This window comes from Phyllobates terribilis, unplaced genomic scaffold (assembly GCF_046119375.1).
Source record: "Phyllobates terribilis strain yellow unplaced genomic scaffold, ASM4611937v1 Scaffold_5__5_contigs__length_657084704, whole genome shotgun sequence".
NCBI lineage: Eukaryota > Metazoa > Chordata > Amphibia > Anura > Dendrobatidae > Phyllobates > Phyllobates terribilis.
Genome location: NW_027362765.1, coordinates 15,787,852 through 15,811,563, shown reverse-complemented (window position 1 = coordinate 15,811,563; position 23,712 = coordinate 15,787,852). Strand labels below are relative to the sequence as shown.

Below are 23,712 nucleotides of genomic sequence, written 5' to 3'. Positions count from 1 at the left end.
GAAAAATTCTCTTAATATAGAAGATGTCCACTGAGAGGGAGAGGATCTGACATTGTAGGGACCTGAATAGGAAGACGATGAGCAGATGTAACATCATAAAGAATTCCGTGTAAAAATACAATTACTGGAGACAATGAGGGGAAACATATCAGGAGATAGAACGTGTAGATGTTGTGTTCTCTAGTCTTGTAAGGACTGGAGCATAAGTTGAATTGCTGACTAAAGCATCTCCTCCATGCTCCCAATCACTGGCTATGTTACTCACTGCTTCAGCAACTGATCAGCTGTAGGAATTACAAGTTCGTTGGGACTGACCAGAAAATACAGAGACTGGCAAGGCAATGTTTTGTTTTTTTTATTATTGGACAATATTCTGTTTTTATTCCTGACATTTACTAATAAAACCTATATAATTTAGGCCACAGATAACAAGCAGTTTCTTCCTTGGAGTCTGCAGCTGAATACGTTTCTCATAGACTCATCTTTCATGATGCTAATTCTCGTCTCATTTACTGACACTGGAATCGGCATTAGCAATACTGCAGGAGATATTCATTACACGTGACATGAGAAATAACTACTTCATGATGAGGACGATATCTTCATCTTCTACTACGGCTCTAGAAACATATTTGGCCAGAGTTCGTCACAGACTACATCACCACCGGCCGCCTATATGAATGTTTCCCGTCTTCCCTGGACTGTAATCTTCTATCACGTTAGATCTTATATCTGATTCAGACGCAGAAGTTTGAGGCATTCATTATCTAGTGGTTTGGGTGGTAGCGTATTGTGTGGGGCATCTTGTATTATCATAATGTGTGCAGAGGGCCAAGAAATATTATACTGTGTTTGGGGGCCAACAAAGAGGCATTATACTATGTGGGCAATACATGTTTCCTTTGTTTCCGCCTTTCATAGTTGGGTCGTATGAATCTATCAGGAAAAAAGGAACAAAACCAATGTGATTCTCATAAGGTGGCAACACAAAAACACCCTAAATATAAAAATTTTAAAACAACCCCACAGTTTGTGTATCTTCAGGGTAAATCACTTTCTAACCATTTGATTAGAGCTGATACTATTAAGCTAAAGTGTCTAATCAGACTTTCTTTAAAATCCATAAAGGGCCACTTTTCCCTGTTTGTCATGCCAGAACTGTTTGAGGATTATTAGAGGTGATAGTTTTGCCACCAATTAGAAGGGACACCTGTGGATATTGGTGGTTTTTACCTGCTACAGTTCTGGTTACTCGGTAAAGTGGACGTTGGAGAAACGTCACGATCAATTCAAATCAGACTGAAGAAACATTGGTCGTCTATTCGGCTCTATGAATCTAGGCTGAAATCCACTGAGGCCCCTGCAAAAAAAGAATGAAGAAGAGCAGTAGTTTGGTGACCACCGTGGCCAGACATTTCTCGGAGATGGTGAGAAAAGTTCTGATCTCCGATGGTCGGTGTTAGAAGAGACGACCGCAGCGGATTCACAATCACAACGCAGTAAACTTCTACAGAGACGAGTTCTGGATTTACTCCCTGGAAACACTTCCTCCCAAAGGGTTAAACGACATCTGTAACTTCAGGGTCTTTCTATGAAGCTTCTTCTCGGAACTTTATTCCTCTGTTTTCTGCTGTATTTATATTACTCTCCGGAATCAGGGATGTATTAAAGGGGTTTTCCCACAAACAAAAGTTAATTTTATAAATTGGCTGTCTGACCGTGTACAGAACATACCACAACTCCCGGGCAGGGGAGGATGCAAAAGTCAATACAGACATTACAGCAGGGGATCAGAGAGGATTCATTTTGTGAGGTAAAATATTGTTTAAAAACAGGCAGAGAAATGTTTTACCTCACAAAATGAATCCTCTCTGATCCCCTGCTGTAATGTCTGTATTGACTTTTGCATCCTCCCCTGCCCGGGAGTTGTGGTATGTTCTGTACACGGTCAGACAGCCAATTTATAAAATTAACTTTTGTTTGTGGGAAAACCCCTTTAATTTCTATAGAAACTGCAGAGAAATAATCATCTCTAATTCTGTGTTTCCAGGATTATTCTTGTGGGAATTGGCTGCGATATCCCCTGTGCATTATATATCTAGTATTAATAGGTTATAAAAATGTAACTTAATGGACGTGCTGTGGTTGTTTGCTTCTTTCCCTTTTTCTTGTTTTTTCTTGTGTCTGTTATTATTTTTATGTAACGTTTGTGTATTGGTTCTGACATTGGTAACAGAGAATTAAATGAACAAAGACAAGACACAGTCCCTTGTTCACCAATCTATTATTCCCGCAGCTCCAACATAGTCCATGACGTTCCCACGACGTCCACCAATTCTATAGTACAAACTATGGAGCATCATTCATAGAACGAAATTTCATAGGTCACTCACGGTGACTACGTCAGAATCCTTGGACTACCTCGGATCAGCAGGGCTCTCGGTGAACCAGGGAGTTCTTTTCAAAAAAATAAATAAAATATTTGTGTGTTTTCTTTCTTTTAACTCACTTGGTTAGTAAAGGGGGTGTATGATAGACGCTTCTCCAATACTAACTCCTGGGCTTGATGACAGCTAACAATACATAGCTGATATCAAGCCCCAAAAATATTACCCCGATTGCCAGTGCACCAGGGCAATCAGGAAGAGCCAGGCAAAAGAGTCAGAATCAGTGCATCTAATGTGATGCGACAATTCTGGTGCAACTCCAGATTGGTATTTTAAGGCTGGGAAGGGGCCAATATCCATGGACCTTCCCAGCCTGATAATATCAACCCACAGCTGTCTGCTTTACCTTGGCTGGTTATGAAAAATAGGGGATACCCCATGTCATTTTTTTAAATTAATTATTTAATACATTTAAGAAAGGTTAAAAACAACCTTTAGTGTCACATGAAAGGCACTAGGTGGTGCAATTTTATAACATTTAGGCTGCGTGCTAATTATGTGTTTTTCAAGCGTTTTTGCTGCGGAATTTCCGCAGCGAAAACGCTTAAAAAACACTTGGTAATACGTGCCCCATGGTCCCCAATGATAATCCGCATGTGCTTTGCACATGCTGCGGGAATTTCCGCTGAGGATTATCATTGCGGAAAAATCCACAGCATGTCCATTAATTTTGCGGACACGCAGCATAATTGCCGCCATTGACTTGCATTGAATCGCTTAATATCCCCATGAGATTTGAACATGTGGATATTAAGCGATTCAATATGCGGATGATACCCGGGTCTGGAGAAGAGGAGACTCTCCTCCAGACTCGGGTACCATAGAACCTGTAAAAAAAAATAATTTAAAATAAAAAATATACATTATACTCACCTTCCGATGTCCCCCGGTCTCCTCTCCGATGCGTCCTGGCTTCCCGGTGGCACGCGATGGTGTAAAAGGACCTTCCATGACGTCATTTAGTCATGTGACATGTCACGCGACCGCTTAATTCGGCAGTCGTGTGACCTATCACATGACTAAATGACGTCATGGAAGGTCCTATTACACCACTGCGAGCCGTACGAGAGACCGGACGCACTGGAGAGAAGACCGCGGGCCATCAGAAGGTGAGTATAATGTAGTTTTTTTTTACCATTTTTATTCTTTTTTTTAACCATTAACTTGGTCACACTACATAAATCCATGCTGGTTGCATGGATTTATATAGTGTGACCAAGTTTTCAAGTACTTTTCCAAGTGATGCTAAAATCGCTTGGGAAAAGCGCTTGATAACCTGCATACAGAAATGCATGCAAAAACGCTTCTACCCGGCAGGAAAAACGCATGTAAAATCGGCATGCGTTTTCCTGCCAGGGAGATGCAGAAAAAATCTGCAGCATTTCTGCATCGTGGGCACTTAGCCTTAGGTGGGGGGCGGCATTAATCTAAGCTCTCCCTCCTATAACAACTCTCCCTAAACTGCTTCTAGAGGACAGTGTGCAGAGCATCACATCAATGGGTCTTCTATAAGACTCAATGCGGCCAGTCAATTTTAGTGGCTAACAGCCACAAAATATAGGGGGCTTGAGCACCCGCGATACTCGATCGACTAGTGGAGATCTCATCACTAGTATATACATTATTGTGCTGGAACTAGAAGAGAAATAATGGCTTTTTATGCAGGGCTGTGGAGTCGGTGTCGGTGTCCATTTTGGTGGAGTCGGTATAAAATGGACACCGACTCCAACTCCTAAAATATATAATAAATTGGGTGCAGTAGTTCAATGCAGTTTTTGGGGAATATTTTTTCATAAGAATTTGGGAAAGTTATGAAATGTCCTATAAATGTCTGTCCTATTCCTGATCTAAGGGTCTAGACTTTTAGCTGAGATGAATCTGTGCTACAGTAAATTTATCACTTAAACATGAGTCATGTATGAGGGAGTCGGAGTTGGAGGTTTGGTTTACCGACTCCACAGCCCTGGTTATATGAGGACTTCTGTCCTTCATCCTGCAGTCGTCTGAATGGATCTAATGTGGACGGGAACCAGCTAAGCCGCATTCTGCCCACAGCTGTTACCTCACTGTTCACACCACACAGAGACCCCAAAAGAGTCTCCGTGCTGAAGGGGTTAATGCCCCCTGCGCCCAGTAATGGGGGTCTCCACATACCTCCACCTGCAGAGCCGCCACCACATATATGGCTGTTCTGTGCGCACAGGACCTGTGATGAGGTCACAGGAGGGGAGGAGTCAGGGGTCACATGATCAGGAGCCTCAGTGGATGCAGGACTCTGCTGTGCTGGTTGTCATGGTGCTGGATGAGCTGAAGTTTATGTGTGGGGTCAGGAGGGGTTTACAGTGTGGATGTAGCAGTGCCGTGTGTGTACGAGGTGTACGGAGCAGAGCCGCGCGTGTACGAGGTGTACGGAGCAGAGCCGCGTGTGTATGAGGTGTACGGAGCAGAGCCGTGTGTGTACGAGGCGTACGGAGCAGAGCCGCGTGTGTACGAGGCGTACGGAGCAGAGCCGCGTGTGTACGAGGTGTACGGAGCAGAGCCGTGTGTGTACGAGGCGTACGGAGCAGAGCCGCGTGTGTACGAGGTGTACGGAGCAGAGCCGCGTGTGTACGAGGTGTACGGAGCGGAGCCGCGTGTGTACGAGGTGTACGGAGCAGAGCCGCGTGTGTACGAGGTGTACGGAGCAGAGCCGCTCGTGTGTACGAGGCGTACGGAGCAGAGCCGCGTGTGTACGAGGCGTGCGGAGCAGAGCCGCGTGTGTACGAGGTGTACGGAGCAGAGCCGTGTGTGTACGAGGTGTACGGAGCAGAGCCGCGCGTGTACGAGGTGTACGGAGCGGAGCTGCGCATGTACGAGGTGTACGGAGCGGAGCCGCGCGCGTACGAGGCGTACGGAGCGGAGTCGCGCGCGTACGAGGCGTACGGAGCCGAGCTGCGCGCGTACGAGGCGTACGGAGCCGAGCCGCGCGCGCACGAGGCGTACGGAGCCGAGCCGCGCACGAGGCGTACGGAGCGTAGCCGCGCGCGTACGAGGCGTACGGAGCCGAGCCGCATGTGTATGAGGTGTAGCAGAGTCGTGTGTGTACGAGGCGTACGGAGCGAAGTTGCGTGTTTACGAGGTGTATGGAGCGGAGCCGCGTGTGTAGGAGGCGTACGGAGTGGAGCTGCGTGTGTAAGAGGCGTACGGAGTGGAGCCGCGTGTGTACGAGGTGTACGGAGCGGAGCCGCGTGTGTACGAGGTGTACGGAGCGGAGCCTTGTGTGTGTACGAGGTGTACGGAGTGGAGCTGCGTGTGTACGAGGTGTAGCAGAGTCGTTTGTTTACGAGGCATATGGAGCGGAGTCGGGTGTTTACGAGGTGTACGGAGCGGAGCCGCGTGTGTACGAGGCGTGCGGAGCCGCGTGTGTACGAGGCGTGCGGAGCGGAACCGCGTGTGTGGAGAGGTGTGGGGCCATTATACTGTATGTAGGCCTATTATACTGCATGGAAGGCTGTGTGGGGGTCACAGTTGGGGGATCATACTGTGTTGGGGTCACCATACTTTGCCTTGGGAGTGGAAGTGGGGTACAGTAGGGTCATTATACTGTGCATGTGGAGGAATTCACCATGGGGGTATCATACTGTGTCTGGGGGGCACTTTTTTTGGCATCACACTTTATGGGGCAATGAAAGAGGAATCTAGGACTTCAGCAGGAGGAAAATTACTATGTAAAGGTTAGAAAGTTGTGGGATCTGCTCTTCTATGACCCTGCCAATTATTTACATTTTTTTTGGGGGGGGGGGCGGCATGATTCTTATGTACGCCCCTGCACGTGTGTGTATGGAGCCATGTGTGTACGCTGTATACAGCTGTATACTCACCGGGGTTCGGTCAGAGACACCGCGGCTCTTTATCAGACTGTAGAAGAACTGACACTGGACACTCGGTAAAACTGCGCTCGGAAGTCTCTTGTTTCTCGCGCAGATATTGATAACATAAGATGGAGCCAGACGAACCCTCCTACAAAACCTGATAACAAAGTCATTACTGCAGGACTGGATGAGAAAGGGATTTATTCTACAAGAAACGCTGGGGCCACAAATGAGAGAATCCGGGACCCGTGGCTGGATAATCCGGGCCCCCAGCGTGTTAGGACCAGACGGGGTCTTTGTCCCTGGAGCTTCTTTGCTCGGTATAATGAGACTCTGATCTTGTTCTTATAAAGAGGGTTTGAGTAAAATAGAAGCTGCCTGAATATGAGGACCGTGTCTGATCTCTATGTCTTTGTGTACAGAGCTATGGAGATAGCGCTATTCTCTGTATAATAGATGTGATGTCGCTGGAGCCCTAATATTTCTGTACAGGGGTCTCTGTATGGGTCTTACCTCAGCATTGGGGGTACTGAAGCCCAATGCTTGAATCCCTGTGCCTCATGTATTGCAGCTGTTAGACAGCCAATCAACATGCGGGGATTGCCTGCCGTACACAGTAAGACAGTGCACAATAATGGAAAAACACAGGAGGAATCAGATGAACCAATCATTCAATTGTAGTTATAATAGACTCTTGAAAAAGCTAAATCCATTGGCGAAACATACGTCGAGGCTCTAATTTGGCTACTGTCCTGTCTCTGCACTGTTCCCCCCCTGAGCTGGACCCCCGCCTATTGGGTGAGTGACTGTGTCCTTTCACGGAATCGACTATGATAGTCTATTATAACTACAATTTAATGATTGGTTCATCTGATTCCTCCTGTGTTTTTCCATTATTGTGCACTGTCTACTGGAGCCCTGTGGGGAAATACTTCTTTCTTTCCCCTGTTTCTCGGTTTAAGCTCAGTAATTGAATATGACCCATATATCCGCATGTTTACACTTTGATAATACTATTTATAATTTATCACTTTTTAATGAATCATATATTAATAAAGTCTTTTTATGCCATTATACTCGTGGGTTCTCCTGTGTTTATATGTTTTTGAGTAGGCACAAATATGCGGTGATGGGGGATGAGTTGATATTCCAGACCCCCTACCCGCAAGGATTATGATGTGGCCCAAAGTTTGTCTAATGTTTCAACATTGTATTATGCTGCTATCTCATGCTATCTATGCTTACTCATAGCATAATACAATGTTTCAACATTGTATTATGCTGCTATGAGTAAGGATCTACGTATCCGAAACGCGTAAGCCTCTACTCTTTTATTTGCACTATGGTCTCATGTTTTTAATTTTTTCAAATTAAAGGCTATTTTTTAAGTCAATTTCACGAGTTGCTGGATAACTACCCTTTCATCACAACAGTAAGTTATGGTGGTGGTACTGTGATAGTCTGGGGCTGTTTGGCTGCTTTAGGACCTGGAAGACTTGCTGTGGTAAATGGAACCATGAATTTTGCGGTCTACGAAAAAAATCCTGAAGGAGAATGTCCGGCCATCTGTTCGTGACCTCAAGCTGAAGCACACTTGCTTCATGTAGCAGTACAATAATCCAAAACACACCAGCAAGTCCACCTCTGAATGGTTTAAGATAAACAAAATTAAGACTTTAGACTGGCCTAGTCAAAGTCCTGACCTTAATCAGATTGAGATGCTGTGGCATGACCTTAAAAGGCAGTTAATACTCGGAAACCCTTGAATGTGACTGAATTACAACAATTTTGCAAAGATGATTGGGACAAAATTTCTCCATAGCGTTGTAAAAGACTCATTGCCAGTTATTGCAAACGCTGGATTGCAGTTGTTGCTGCTAAGGGTGGCCTAACCAATTATTAGGTTTAGGGGGAAATCACTTTTTCACACAGGGCCCTGTAGGTTTGGATTTCTTTTTCCCTTAATAATAAAGGCCTTCATTTAAAAACTGCAATTTGTGTTTGTCTAATATTAAAATTTGTTTTGTGATCTGAAACATTTAAGTGTGACAAACATGCAAAAGAATAAGAAATCAGGAAGGGGGCAAACACTGCTCTAGAAATAGGAAGAAACAAAAGTACTTTGCACATAATTTGGCCAATTCATGCATGCCCAGCAGCCACGGCATCAAAAGGCCAACTTCTTTGCCAAGTATTTTTGTTTCTTCCTTTTTTCTAGAACAGTAATGTAATTTAAATTTCATGTTTACATGCTATAGAACTGCAGAGTGCAATTTTATTTGTTAGTTATGTATAGAGTGACGGTCGGTCTTTTGTTATCCACATTATTAGTGGCTCAAAGGCTCTTGAAAAGCAACAAGGATTCCATAAACCAATCCAGCAATATGGATAAAGTCAAATGTCCCCCTCGCTTCTGAGCCTTGCAGGTGTGCCCAAACCACATTTAGCATCCATGTATTTGGCATTACTAGGGTATGTGCACACGATCAGTGTTCGCTGCGGATTGCATTGCGTGCAATCTGCAGCGGCCAGATGTTACAGCATAGTGGATGGGATTTATACAGATCCCATGCCCACTATGCGTCTGCGGCACACCCGCGGAAAGACATGCGGCGCGTCTTTCCAGACCGCAGCATGTCTATTTCCTCCTGCGGGTCCGCATGCGGGCTTTCCCCATAGACCTAACTTCTATGGGGAAAGCCCGCCCGTGAGAAAAAAAGAAAAACGGCCACTGCTCATTTGCATAATGAGCGGAAGCCAGAGGTGGCTATTCCGCAGCCTCGGGGCCACAGCCGACTCCGGATCGTCTGCACATACCCTTATAGTGAGAAGAACCCACTTCATTTATGGTTTGTGTGTCTCCTGGAGCACAATCTAGGCACTATGTGTTGAGTAATAAAACGTCAAATGGGCAATTTTCTCTCTCTATAGGAGTCACTACTCCTATAGATTAATTCACCGAGGGTCATAATTGGTGTGTCCCATCTCCTCTGGGATCTGTTCCAGCGACGTCTGCTTCTGTCACCAGGTGCCGCCTTATTAATTCTGCAGGCAGCACTGGTGATGGAGGAGATGTCAGAACCAGAAGCTCTGGGCAGTGCAGGCTCTGTCCAGCCATTAAGATTAGTGTTGCTGGGACCAATAGTTCCATCCCGTCTGGCAGTATGGGTGTGTGTACTGTCCAGCTGGAGTAATCGGCTCCCTGCTTCAGCCAATTGGAAAGCACCGCACCCTACTAAAGCTGGAAGCATATTGCCAGAAGCTGCCAGATACAGCCTTGTTCTCCTCTGGTTCAGTCCTCTGTGCTCAGCTTCCGGCTTTTGTATTTGTTTCCTGTTGTGACCCCGGCCCGTTTACAGACTACTCTTGTGTCTTCTGATTTTGTATTTTCTCTGCCCTCCTGGTTCTGACCCGGCTACCTGACTATTCTTCTTGCCATCTCACTCCACAGAAGAGCAGATACACAGAGACCCCTAGACTTGGGCCATGATGTTAAGTCCAGATCCTTGTCAAACTGGCCCACAGGCTGATAACATCTGGCTCTAGAGGAAGGCAGCCCGACCACCCTCCCCCTGCAGTCTGAAGGTCCTGTGTCAGAGACAAGCAGTGCCCTGTGCCAATTGTAGAAGAGAGAGCCCCAGAGGGTGACAAGAGAGCTTCTGTCTTCTTTGCATGTGAAGACCTTTTCTCTTTGAGTTGTAAATCCCCAGGTGACCACAGCTTGCCTCTGCTTGGAGGAATGGGCAGGAAAATTGTACTCTCTCCTGTCAGTCATTGCTATTCAGATAACACAGCAAGGATTCCTCACATGTACTGCTCTCCAGGGCAGAAGATTACAGCACTGTTTGTTAGCTATCATTTTCATTCCATGCCTCTTGTTTTTTCCTTTGCTAATTCTTGAGGCTTGTCTTGTTGAATTGTTAGTGTCTGTGCTTAAATGTTACTTGTAATGTTTTAAATTTACCATCTTAAAGGGAATCTGTCATCCCCTGGGACTTATATGACCTCTAATATGGGCATACAGGTGATAGAAATGTAAATCTATACCTACCTGTATGCCTCATAATAGAGGTCTTGTTGCTGTGAATTTTCTTATTTATTCTGGTTACTGATATGTAGCACCCTGAGGATTCGGCTGCTACAGGGGTATTACACCTCAAGCCTGAGGTGTGGTATTCCACTCCCGGGTAAGGATGGAGTGTGGAACTGAGCTCAGTAGGCTGCATGCACTACATACATCCCATTTCCGGGGGACAGACCAATGGTACTCCCACTAGAGAAATGTGCAGGTACGACAGCGTCTGTCCCTGGCTGGAGTGGGAGGGGGATGGAACATCCCAGTAGTGTAGGGGCAGATAGGGGGAGCAGTCTGGGTAATGCTAGGAGCTCATTGGGTGCTGGTCACCTGAGCTCACACATAGAGGGAGTATATAAGGTGGGAACCATCTTAGAACAGGGTCTTTTCTAGAGGTTTGGTCAGACAAGCAGAGCAGCTCAGCCAGCTCCAAGGCCAAGAGAGTGAGAGAGAGGAGAAAAGAAGGACCCAGAGGGGGAGAAGAGGGAACTCCAAGAACCCAAAATTAGACCAGAGGGTGAAGAGTTGGCACAAGGGTACCGGATCCCAAGCTGGTGGAGGGCACTAATCCTTAGCCAGAGACCGGAGGTCGTGGGCAGGATCTGCCACGACCACCCACTAAATCCACCCGGAAGGCAAACCAAGAATAGGGTCAGGGAACCCAGAGACAAGGGTTTTACCAACAAGAGGCCCGAGGGAGCCGGACTTAGGTGGATCCCTGGTGGGGAAGGCCAGAGAGAAGGACAAGTCAGAAAGGGAGCTCAGGAACACGCTCCAGAATCACCTGGGGGTTGGCCGAGTCCAGGACCTGGTGGACGCAGCACGGCTCGGGTGGTCACTCAAGGTCGGAGTGACCAACACAAAAGCAGTAAGTAAAAACCCTGAACTGCACAGCCCGACTCTGAGTTTCATTACCATCCTCACTGCACCTCCACAACCACCATCCTCTGCAACTGACCCCCCTGAGGCTATACCCCTCCCGTTGGGGGTTATACTACCTGAGCTGCACACACACCACCAGCCTCAGCGGACCCTGCTGCAGCGGCGGCCGTAGTGACCGCAAATCAACGGGTGGCGTAGTCGACACTAAAGAACATCCAGTAACATCTGTAGGACTGCCACACACTGAGCTTGACACCCTGGGCACGGACCGGGTCACCGCCACTCGGAGACTACAACCCCCATCTGATCCGGCTCCGGGTATCCCCCAACAACACTGGCCCAGGGGGCGCGTCAACTTTGGCGTAGTCGGCAGGATCACGTGCCCGCAACAACCGGGTACTGCGTGCCTGAAGAAAAGTTCACCGTTACCTCAAAGAGAAGTCTCCCGCCGGTTCCGGAGGGTCCCCGCCAACGGACCCCATCACAGGTCGTTTCCCGCCGGTTGTCCGCCATTTGCAGCTTTTTCCCGCCATCCATGGAGTTTCCCGCCACTGGGAGACGATTCCCGCCATTTCCAAAGATTTCCCGCCTTGGAAGAGCGGACGCCATTATGGGCGTGCCAGAGGGTGGCAAAAGGCCACCTCCCATCGTGGGCCAGGTCGAAGAATGGCGCCAAAAGCGGAAACCGCGCCCACCAACAGAGACTGTGATGCTGGAAGTGTCCATCAGCGTGAGAGAACTGCCCCTGGGACTGACAATCACAAAGTTGCCCCGGGACCACCCTCAATGTGGGCGGAGACAGAACAAGAGAACAAAGATGGGTGTCGCCTGGAGCAGTCTGGAGAGAGCGCACCCGGAGACAAGAAGTCTGGAGAGGAGTCCAGAGAGAGCCTACCCGGAGATGGAGGGAGAGTCAGGCAGCACCGACCCAGTGGTCAGGAGCCTGCTACAAGCCACAACCCCACTAGGCCTAGTGGAGGTCCTGGCACAGCTCCCCCGAGACCGGGAGTGTGCACAGACTGCGCTGGAGGGCCTCGCACGGAGGATGGCCCGGGTGCAGCGAGAGACGTTGGCGGAGTGGAGCCGAGAGATGGCCCAGCGGACCGAAACCCGTCAGCGGAGCACGCCACCCGAGACGAGGAGACAGACCGCCTCTGAGGATGGTGCAGGAGGACTCAAGGCCGGAGACGGCGCCGAGAAGGGAGCTGAACGAATGGAGGCAGGTAAAGGGGACGTCTCTACCCCGAGCCGGGAAACCGCGTGCCTGCCCCAGCTCCCCGTCGCAGAGCCCGAAATTCCCCCTGCCGTGCCCGTCGCTGCATCGTCACCGCCGCAGACTAGGCCTCAACCGGAAACCGCGGCTGCGACCCCTGTGACGTCACGCGCTTCGACCCTGAGCGCGGCAAAGCAGGAAATACCATCGGCCTGGTCGCAAGGCCTAGTACACCCGGGCGCCGCCATTCCAACAGCGCCCCCTACCTCCGCGGAGCCACCAGCCTGGTCGCAGGGCCGAGTAACCACGGGCGCCGCTGTTCTTACGGTGCCCTTTTCCTTTAGCGTGCCCCAAGCCTGGTCGCAAGGCCTGGTCAACCCGGGCGCCGCCACCACCACAGCGCCCATAACACCTAAAGTACCGCACCTGTGTGAGGACCTGTTCGCCCAGCATACGTGCCCGGATGGGCAGCCCTTCATATGGCCCCAGGAGTACTACCAACTGGAACTCCAAAGGGCGAGGCCCCTGTGTGAGCCCCTGATTCCGGCTCCGAAGCCCGTCAGGAGGACCCAGCCCCCGCTAGAGGAGGCACAATTTGAGTGGGACCCCACCGGAGGAGACCTCATGGGGTTCACTCAGGAGACTCGGGCGGCCGCAGCGGAGCGTGCAGAGTGCTGCCGCCAGCAGCTCGAGGTCTTCGAGAAGGAGCGGAGAGAGAGGCGGGTCCGGGAACAGCAAGCACAGATAAGGAGCGCGGAGCAGAAGAGCCGGACCTGGAGAGATCCCCGTGCAGCTCATGGTCCCCGTACCACCGGGACTGTGATTAAATTCAACCTGCAGCATGGGTGGGGCTTCATAAGAGACCATCATACCCCCGGCGACGTCTTTGTCACCCGCAGAGACGTAGAAAGCCATCTGCCGGAGGGACACAGAGGTCGTGACCTGTATGTGGGGGACGAGGTCACCTTCACCCGGCACAAGTGTGCCAAAGGACCCTACGCCCTCCATGTACATCGCCTGACGGAGGAGGAGCTGCGGTGTGAGGAGGAGCAGGAGGACCCGGACGGGTCTGAATCCAAAGAAGGAGCAGGAGGACGCAGTCGTTAAAGTACGGTAAAGAGACTGTAAATAGTTACCCATCGGGGTACAGTGAACTGTTGCTGCTTTAAATATGTCCCCGTTGGGACAAGAGTGAACTGTTAACCCGTGTGTCCCTATTCCCACTACCTGGCCGAGGACTGAGAGCGGCCATATTCCCCCTGTATATAGTTGCGCTTTCTAAGGCGCCCTCTACAGGTTTTATAGGAAAACAGTGTTTCTAAAGGAGACTGTCGCACTTTTTCCGGTCACAAGTTGCACCGTGGCCGGAGGAGCAAGAGTGTTTACAAGGATGTTATTTATGAAAAGTTTTATATGAAAAGTTTTATTGCTGATAATATATGTGATGTTTTATATGTTTATGTTTATGAAAAAAAAAAAAAAATTGTATGTTTTGGATGTTTTTTTATATATCTTACAGCCCGAGGACGTGCTGTGATTTACCAGGGGGGAATGTAGCACCCTGAGGATTCGGCTGCTACAGGGGTATTACACCTCAAGCCTGAGGTGTGGTATTCCACTCCCGGGTAAGGATGGAGTGTGGAACTGAGCTCAGTAGGCTGCATGCACTACATACATCCCATTTCCGGGGGACAGACCAATGGTACTCCCACTAGAGAAATGTGCAGGTACGACAGCGTCTGTCCCTGGCTGGAGTGGGAGGGGGGTGGAACATCCCAGTAGTGTAGGGGCAGATAGGGGGAGCAGTCTGGGTAATGCTAGGAGCTCATTGGGTGCTGGTCACCTGAGCTCACACATAGAGGGAGTATATAAGGTGGGAACCATCTTAGAACAGGGTCTTTTGTAGAGGTTTGGTCAGACAAGCAGAGCAGCTCAGCCAGCTCCAAGGCCAAGAGAGTGAGAGAGAGGAGAAAAGAAGGACCCAGAGGGGGAGAAGAGGGAACTCCAAGAACCCAAAATTAGACCAGAGGGTGAAGAGTTGGCACAAGGGTACCGGATCCCAAGCTGGTGGAGGGCACTAATCCTTAGCCAGAGACCGGAGGTCGTGGGCAGGATCTGCCACGACCACCCACTAAATCCACCCGGAAGGCAAACCAAGAATAGGGTCAGGGAACCCAGAGACAAGGGTTTTACCAACAAGAGGCCCGAGGGAGCCGGACTTAGGTGGATCCCTGGTGGGGAAGGCCAGAGAGAAGGACAAGTCAGAAAGGGAGCTCAGGAACACGCTCCAGAATCACCTGGGGGTTGGCCGAGTCCAGGACCTGGTGGACGCAGCACGGCTCGGGTGGTCACTCAAGGCCGGAGTGACCAACACAAAAGCAGTAAGTAAAAACCCTGAACTGCACAGCCCGACTCTGAGTTTCATTACCATCCTCACTGCACCTCCACAACCACCATCCTCTGCAACTGACCCCCCTGAGGCTATACCCCTCCCGTTGGGGGTTATACTACCTGAGCTGCACACACACCACCAGCCTCAGCGGACCCTGCTGCAGCGGCGGCCGTAGTGACCGCAAATCAACGGGTGGCGTAGTAAACACTAAAGAACATCCAGTAACATCTGTAGGACTGCCACACACTGAGCTTGACACCCTGGGCACGGACCGGGTCACCGCCACTCGGAGACTACAACCCCCATCTGATCCGGCTCCGGGTATCCCCCAAACAACACTGGCCCAGGGGGCGCGTCAGATACATTCCAGTTCCGAACGAAATCCCCCCTTCCTGTGTGAAGTATAATGTTTACCCCCTCCCCTGCACGTCACAGTGCCCCTGTGATGTGCAGTTTCGACTGCCAAATCCCTCGCCTGTGCACTTCACTCTTTACAGAAGGCGCACATGTACTATGCAGTCATAGTACTGCAGGGATCTTGTGCACGTGTCGGGAAGTCACTGTGACTCGCCGCCACCTGTGCACAAGATACCTGCAATACTATGACCAAAGACTGGAGGAAGAAGTGCACCTTCTGTAAAAAGTGAAGTGCGCAGGCACAGGATTTGGCCTCCGGAAATGCACGTCACAGGGTACTGTGACGTGCAGGGGAGGGGGAAAACATTATAATTCACACAGGACGCGGGGATTTCTTCCCAGGCCCTGAGACTGCAACGCATCAGTAACCAGGATAAATAAAAAGAAATGTCACAGCAACAAGACCTGTAATATGAGGCATACAGGTATGAATAGATATACATTCTATCACCCGTATGCCCATATTAGTAGATCATATAAGGCCCAGGGGGGTGACATATTCCCTTTAAAAAGCACCAGAGGAAGATACCCAGCACCCCCCCCCCTCCTCCTCTCTGCCATACACACTTTTTGTAGGAAAGCACACTACAGTAGGAATTGGGTCCTGCATAAAGTGCTTTAACCTAGTGCCCTGTGAGGCACACTCACCCCTGCAGCAAATCGTGAGTGTGGATTGTGTACCTGAAGGGGTAATGGCATTTCCATGGTGTCGTACCTGGGAGGCACCATTTCAGCCACACTGCAGTGCCAACAGTCATCTTGAGATTCATTAAATGAGTTGTCTGGTCTAAAATAACAAGTCTGCAGTCAGTGTGTATGACTGCAGACTTGTGAATCTCTCAGTGTGCACAGCTTGCTGTGAGGACTCTCAGGTGTCAGCGCGGAGAACAGCGTTCACATGAATGCAAGTGTCATGCTTCCTTCCTTGCTAATGGTGGAGGTAAATTTCAAGTTAATCTATTTTTAAATAATATTAATAAACGTAATTTTAAGTGATTCTTCTCCACCAGACCATATAAAATATAAATAATTAATGAAGCATTTCCAGAGGACAAGATCCGCACCGTAGTCTCCCCTGAGCGGGAGGGTTAGTGATTCCCACCAACCGACGTATATGATGGCCAAACTTGGAGCGAATCTTGTCCCCATAGCTGTGCCTCCACATTGTACATAAAATGTATATTTAAAATAATTGTGGGTTAAAATAAACATAAAAGATTTTTTTAATAAAATCAATCTGTTCCCAAGGCATTTGGAGATCCCTTACGCCCAAAAGGTTTCAACTGCATCACATCCCTTCTGGTTTATAATTACTGTGATATATCAAGAGCTCTCTGTAACGGGTCTGGGAGGCGGAACCTCTGAGCTACTATACAAGGGGGCGGTCCTTGTAAGGGAGCGGGTGGCGACCAGGGAAGACGGGCTGGAAGTCTCAGCAGGTGAACGGGACAGTCTCTGAGTGAACGGGACAGTCTCTGAGTGAACGGGCTGGAGGTCACGGCAAGTGACCGGGGCAGTCTCTAGGTATAGGGTTGGTACGACCTGTGGCGGCTGAAGATAGACGTGAGCTCCCAGGTGAGCAGGCGAGAGTCTCTGGATGAACGGGTGGTCACAGCATGTGACGGCGGAGCCTCCAGGAAGACCAGCGGACAGGCGACAGATGAGCGCTCCCAGGTGAGCGGGCAGAAGTCTCTGGACAGGCGGGTGGTCACAGCACGTGACGGCAGAGCCTCCGGGTAGGCAAGCAGACTGGTAGCAGATGAGCGCTCCCAGGTGAGCGGGCAGGAGTCACTGGACAGGCAGGTGGTCACAGCACGTGACGGCGGAGCCTCCAGGTAGGCTAGCAGGCAGGTAGCAGATGTGCGCTCCCAGGTGAGCGGGCAAGCTGGTCCATAGACAGACTGACAGGAGTTGGAAGGCAGACCGTCGGACCACAGGCAAGCAGGCAGGTAGCTGATGTGCGCTCCCAGGTGAGCGGGCAGGCTGGTCCTTAGACAGACTGACAGGATTAGTAAGGCAGACCGTCGGACCTCAGACTAGCAGGCAGGTAGCAAGTAATCAGGCAGGAATCTGGCAGGTAACTGGCAACGGGACCTGAGGGCTGAAGCACAGGTGAGACACAGGTGCAAACAACATTGCTCGGGCACCTCCATTTTGGAGGAGGTGCCTTATATATGGTAAAGTCCTCCGGCCATTGGCCGGGGACTCCTTAGGACGGCGCGCGCGGCCCCTTTAAGAGGGAGGGAGAGCGCGCGCGCGCGCCCTAAGCACAGTGGCCGGGAAGGAGCGCGCGCTGCCAGCAGAGCGGGAGAGGGACGCCGGGCACGGAGCAGAGCGGTGAGGGGAACAGCGTCCCTGCCTAGCAGAGGGCAGGGACGCCGGCACTACACTCTCATTATATAGTGGGGTTTCCATTGGATAGATTTAAGAATTTCCAGTATATGCTTCGTATCCTTGATAAACGTGGGTAAGGAGGGAACAGATCTTTGCAGAATATTATTTAGATATTCAGCTAAATTAGATTTTAGAGTTAGAGTTAATGCCCGAAATAATGGGTCTCCCTGGTGGATTAGTCTCATCTTTATGTACCTTGAGTATGTGATAAAACATAGCTGTACATGGATTCAGACTGTTTATATACTTGTGTTCGTGTAATGAAATCATGTTTCTTTTTCCTTTGTCCATAAGCGTTTTTAACTCTTTTTTTAAATGTTCTGTGAGGTCCCCTTTTATCTTATTGTAAGTGTTTCTATCTTTAAGTACTCTAAGGGATTCTTTGTGATATTTTTCCCAGTCCGTAATTACAATACTCCCTCCTCCAAAGTGTGCTGTTTCAGAAAAAACACTAATCCTACATACACTTTCACTACAATAGAGGGAAATTTTATTATAAAAAATCATATAACATGTCGGAGCAAAGATATAGTTTATTGCATTAGATATCCCTGTGATAAATTACACATAGGAAGAAAAAGGGAATTATGTGTAATAATAACAGAACACAAATAATATTACACGTAAATATACAGTATATGCGTTATCAAAACCTTATAAACTAGTATATGATGGGAAACTAAAAGGTAGTTCTTTCTGGGGAGTAGAAAATGTAAGAACACACTGGAGAGAGGGCAACTTTATACATCAGATGTCGAGAAGGGAGAACCGCTGGATTTTTATATTAAACACATTTATGCCAGTGGGACTAGCGAGATAAAGCTATTTGCATTTGTAGACAATTAAATGTTAGCAATTTATAGATCAATCACTATCGATACCCTTCTATAAAAGCCAACACTGCCCTGTACAAGGGTAATCCCTGAAGAAGGTGAACGTCATCCTCTGAAATGTTTTCGATTGCAGATACCCATTTTTATGTGGTTAGTAATGTCACTGCAGCTCAGGGCAGTGTCGACTTTGTGGGAAGCCTAGATCAGCCTGACCGGCCAGCAATGTTGTTCTACTTTGGGACCACAAGTTTGGAACTTTTTATTCACTTTGTGGTTAGCGCAGTGCATAACTGTGACTATCAGTTTTCTCTATCACGCTTCCATACACCGACCATGACGGGACGGGAGAAAGCAAACCTGCAATTGTAACTCAGTGGAATAAGCTCTACGACTATTCACTTACCTCTTCCACCAGGGATTATCGTATGTTTAAAGTGAAATGGACTCTAACTATACACTTGCGGTAATCACTGTTGGACTGCTGACCACTACTCAGTATCATCGGATACAAGAACGTCTCTACATGGAAACATATTCTATCTTCTGAGTGCAGCAAGCCCTGTTGAACTCACATGTACAGGTTGGTCTTGATATTCACCATTTATATTAAGTTATCCATCGGTACCTTATTATTTAACATATATAGTTTCTCTTCATCTGAGTGGCGTTATTTTTGATGGTCAACAAAATACAATTTTCCAGTAATTAATTTTTCACACTCCAGGTATGATAATGGCTTCTGTCTGTTTGTGATTTTTGATATTTAAAAAGGTTGTCCACTACTTGGATAATCCCTTCTCATTCCTCATGTTTGGACGTATTAAAACAAAAACACCTCTCATGCTGGTGCCGCTCCAGTGGTGTCAGCACGTGTGTTCCCGGGGCTCACGTGAGGGTGTTACGTCATGTGAGCCCTGCGACCAATCAGCGCTGACGTCACTGTCCCCACCTTTGGACAAATAGAACATCACGAGGAAGTCAGAAAGCAGTCGCAGCTCTGGCTTCCTGATGATGTTCAATATGTTCGAAGGAGGGGACAGTGAAGCCTGCACTGATTGTGAGCGGGGCTCACATGACGTAACAACCTCACGTGAGCCCCGGGAACGCGAATCCCGACACTGCTGTAGAAATGCTGGCACGGAACCGGAGTATGAGTGTTTTTATTTTAACGAGGCAAAACATGAGGAAAGACAAGGGGACAACACATTTAATAAGACACAATTTTCAGTTAATACATATCCAAAATTCTGAACATAAAAAAGGCTTCTCCCCTGTGTAACTTCTCTGATGTTCATTAAGAGTTGATTTCCAAGTAAAACATTTCCCACATTAAGAACATGAAATTGGATTCTCACCAGTGTGACTGCTGGTGTCTAACAAGATGCGCTTTCCAATTAAAACATTTCCCACATTCTGAACAGGAAAAAGGCTTCTCCCCTGTGTGGGTTCTCTTGTGGCCATCAAGATACACTTTACGGTTAAAAGATTTCCCACATTCTAAACATGGAAAAGGCTTCTCCCCTGTGTGAATTCTCTGGTGCCTAACAAAATCTGATTTCTGGTTAAAACATTTTCCACATTCTAAACATGTAAAGGGCTTCTCCCCTGTGTGGGTTCTTTTGTGTATAACCAGATTCCATTTCAGGTTAAAACATTTCCTACATTCTGAACATGAAAAAGGCTTCTCCCCTGTGTGAGTTCTTTGGTGCTTAACAAAATTTGATTTCTGTGTAAAACATTTCCCACATTCTGAACAGGAAAAAGGCTTCTCCCCTGTGTGGGTTCTCTGATGTACAACAAGATTTGATTTATGTACAAAACATTTTCCACATTCTGAACAGGAAAAAGGTTTCTCCCCTGTGTGAATTATCTGATGTTGCATAAGACTTGACTTCCCTGTAAAACATTTCCCACATTCTGAACATGAAAAAGGTGTCTTCTCTGTGTGACTTCTCTGGTGTCTAACAAGATCTGATTTCTGGTTAAAATATTTCCCACACTTGGAACAAGAAAATCTATTTTCTGAGGTGTGAATTTTTTGATGTTTAAGAAAATTATTTTCGAGGGTAAAACTATTTCCATATTCTGAATGTGAAAATGGCTTCTTTGCTTTAAGAGCAGTTCGTCTTTTAATGCTTATTTTGTGACTTTGATTTTCCTTAGTAGTCGGTAATGAATCAGAAGACAGGACCTGTTTCATAGGATCAGATGACAGATCTTTGCTGTGAAGGGATGATGGTATATCTGGAGTAAAGTCATTCGCTTCAGTTGTATCCTGTGTGATCTCAAGATCATCTGATTTAAAAATTGAAGAAGTCAGCTGTCCCTCTGATCTCCTGGTACAGTCATCTGGTAAGAATAAAACTAATTATTATTTTTGAATAAAATCGTTGAAATTTTTTTTTTTTTTTAACATTTTTTCTTAAATTGTCTTTAAAAATGTTATGTTCAAAAATTTAAATTTTCACCAAGACAATGACAGTTTACAGTCTAAAAGAAAATCTCAAAGCATGAACCAGTGGAGTGTGGTGTTCAACTGTTTATTCATTCTGCCTCCCAAATATGAAATAAAAAGCCACCAAAAAATGTTTTGCAGGCGAAAATAAAAATAATAAATGTAGTGCCGGCGTCCCTGCCCTCTGCTAGGCAGGGACGCTGCTCCTCTCACCGCTCTGCTCCGTGCCCGGCATCCTCCCCCCGCTCTGCTGTCAGCGCGCGCTCCGTCCCGGCGTCCTCCTCCTGCTCTGCTCTCAGCGCGCGCTCCTTCCCGGCCCCTGTGCTTAGGGCGCGCGCGCGCGCGCTCCCCTCCTCTTAAAGGGGCCGCGCGCGCCGCCCTAAAGAGTCCCCGGCCAATGGCCGGAGGACTTCATCATATATAAGGCACCTCCTCCAAAATGGAGGTGCCCGAGCAATGTTGTTTGCACCTGTGTCTCACCTGTGCTTCAGCCCTCAGGTCCCGTTGCCAGTTACCTGCCAGTTACCTGCCAGTTTCCTGCCAGTTTCCTGCTAGTTACCTGCCTGATTCCTGCCTGAATACTTGTTACCTGCCTGCCTGCCTGAGGTCCGACGGTCTGCCTTACAACTCCGGTCAGTCTGTCTAAGGACCAACTTGTCCGCTCACCTGGGAGCGCACATCAGCTACCTGCCTGCTTGCCTGAGGTCCGACGGTCTGCCTTACAACTCCGGTCAGTCTGTCTATGGACCAGCTTGCCCGCTCACCTGGGAGCGCTTCTCCGCTACCTGCCTGCTTGCCAGCCCGGAGGCTCCGTTGTCACGTGCTGTGACCACCAGCTATCTCAGAGACTCTTGCCCGCTCACCTGGGAGCGCATCTCCGTTACCTGCCTGCTTGCCAGCCCGGAGGTCCCGTTGTCACGTGCGGTGACCACCAGCTATTCCAGAGACTCTTGCCCGCTCACCTGGGAGCGCTTCTCCGTTACCTACCTGCCTGCCAGCCCGGAGGTTCCGCCGTCACGTGCCGTGACCACCTGCTATTCCAGAGACTCTCGCTTGCTCACCTGGGAGTACACATCTACCATCTGCCTGCTAGCCTACCCGGAGGCTCTGCCATCACAGGTCGTACCTACCCCTTACCCAGAGACTGCCACCCGCTCCCTTACAAGGGCCGCCCCCTTGTATAGTAGCTCAGAGGTTCCGCCTCCTGGACCCGTTACAGTTTGCTCGGGCCATGGAACCCGGTGGCACCCAAGCTCCCTCGCTCTCGGACCTCTGTCTTGAACTGTCCCGTCAGAGGTCCCAACAGGAGGCCATCCTGGGTCACCTGCGGAATGTTAATACTCGCCTGAACACTCTGTCTGATCCACCAACAACCTCCGCCAGTGCCATATCTTGCAATCCGGCAGCTCCGCTGCCCACTAATACTATGGTATCCTACCCCGGACCCCGGCTCTCTGCACCTCCTCGCTTCGGAGGCGACCCCGTCCAGGCTCGGGGCTTCATAAATCAGTGCACCCTGCACTTTGAACTTTTGTCCCATCAGTTTAATTCCGACCGGGCCAAAATTGCCTTTATCATGTCCCATCTCACCGGGGAGGCCCTGGCCTGGCTAAATCCTCTATGGGAGAGAGGAGACCCCCTGGTGTCCAACTTGCCTGCTTTTCTCTCGGCTTTCCGGAAAGTCTTCGACGAACCCGGACGGAAGACCTCATCCGCATCCTCTCTGCTACGCCTCCGTCAGGAGGGTCTCACCGTGGGCCAATATGCCATACGGTTCCGCACCCTTGCCTCGGAGCTGGCCTGGGATAACGACGCTCTGGTATCCGTCTTCTGGGAGGGTCTGTCCGGTCGTATTAAAGATGAACTTGCTGGTCGGGACATTCCTACCTCTCTCGATGATCTAATAACCCTTGCCACCCGGATTGACCTACGGTTCCAAGAGCGTGCCAAAGAGGTCACCCGTGAGAGAAGGATTCCACGTTTAGCTCCTACTTTCCAGAAACCCGTCATTCCCTCCGTCTCTCCCCAGGTACACTCTCCTGAGCCTATGCAGGTCGACCAGACCAAGATGGTCAAAACCCGTCAGGACTCACGCCGTGCCGAGGGGAGCTGCTTCTACTGTGGCAGTAAGGAGCACCGGATCCGTGCCTGCCCGGAGAGGTCGGGAAACGCCTGTGTCTAGGTTCGCTCAGAGAGGTCCACCTAGACAAGAATAAATCCTCTCCATCCCTGCTGTTGTCTGTTTCGATCATCTACGGGGAGAACCGTTATTTCGAACTAGCCCAACTTGACTCTGGAGCAGCCGGGAACCTTATTTCACAGTCCCTGGTTGAGAAATACCGCATCCCCACCAAACCTCTGGCTGTACCCTTGTCTGTCGCTGCCGTGGATGGGGGCCTCTTACCTCGCCCCATTCAACTCATCACCGAATCCATTACCCTGCAGGTGGGAATGCTGCATTCTGAAAGTATCTCCTTTCATGTTCTGCCTGGACTCTCTCACGCCCTCTTGCTAGGTCTACCCTGGCTCCAGAGACATGCACCCGTGCTAGACTGGCAAACCGGAGAGGTCCTTCGCTGGGGACAAGACTGTCATAAAACCTGCCTGGTTCCCGTCCATCCCGTCCGTCCTTCTCCTACCCCAGCTAATCTACCTGGACTTCCGATTCCTTATTGGTCTTATGCAGATGTCTTTAATAAAAAGGAGGCAGAGACATTACCACCACATAGACCATACGACTGTCCCATCGATCT

At 49.0% G+C, this 23,712-nt stretch overlaps 1 pseudogene; it reads right to left on the bottom strand.

Moving 5' to 3' along the window:
- The window catches only part of LOC141270596 (uncharacterized), a 119,206-nt pseudogene that overhangs the window by 31,749 nt on the left and 63,745 nt on the right, over positions 1–23,712 (bottom strand).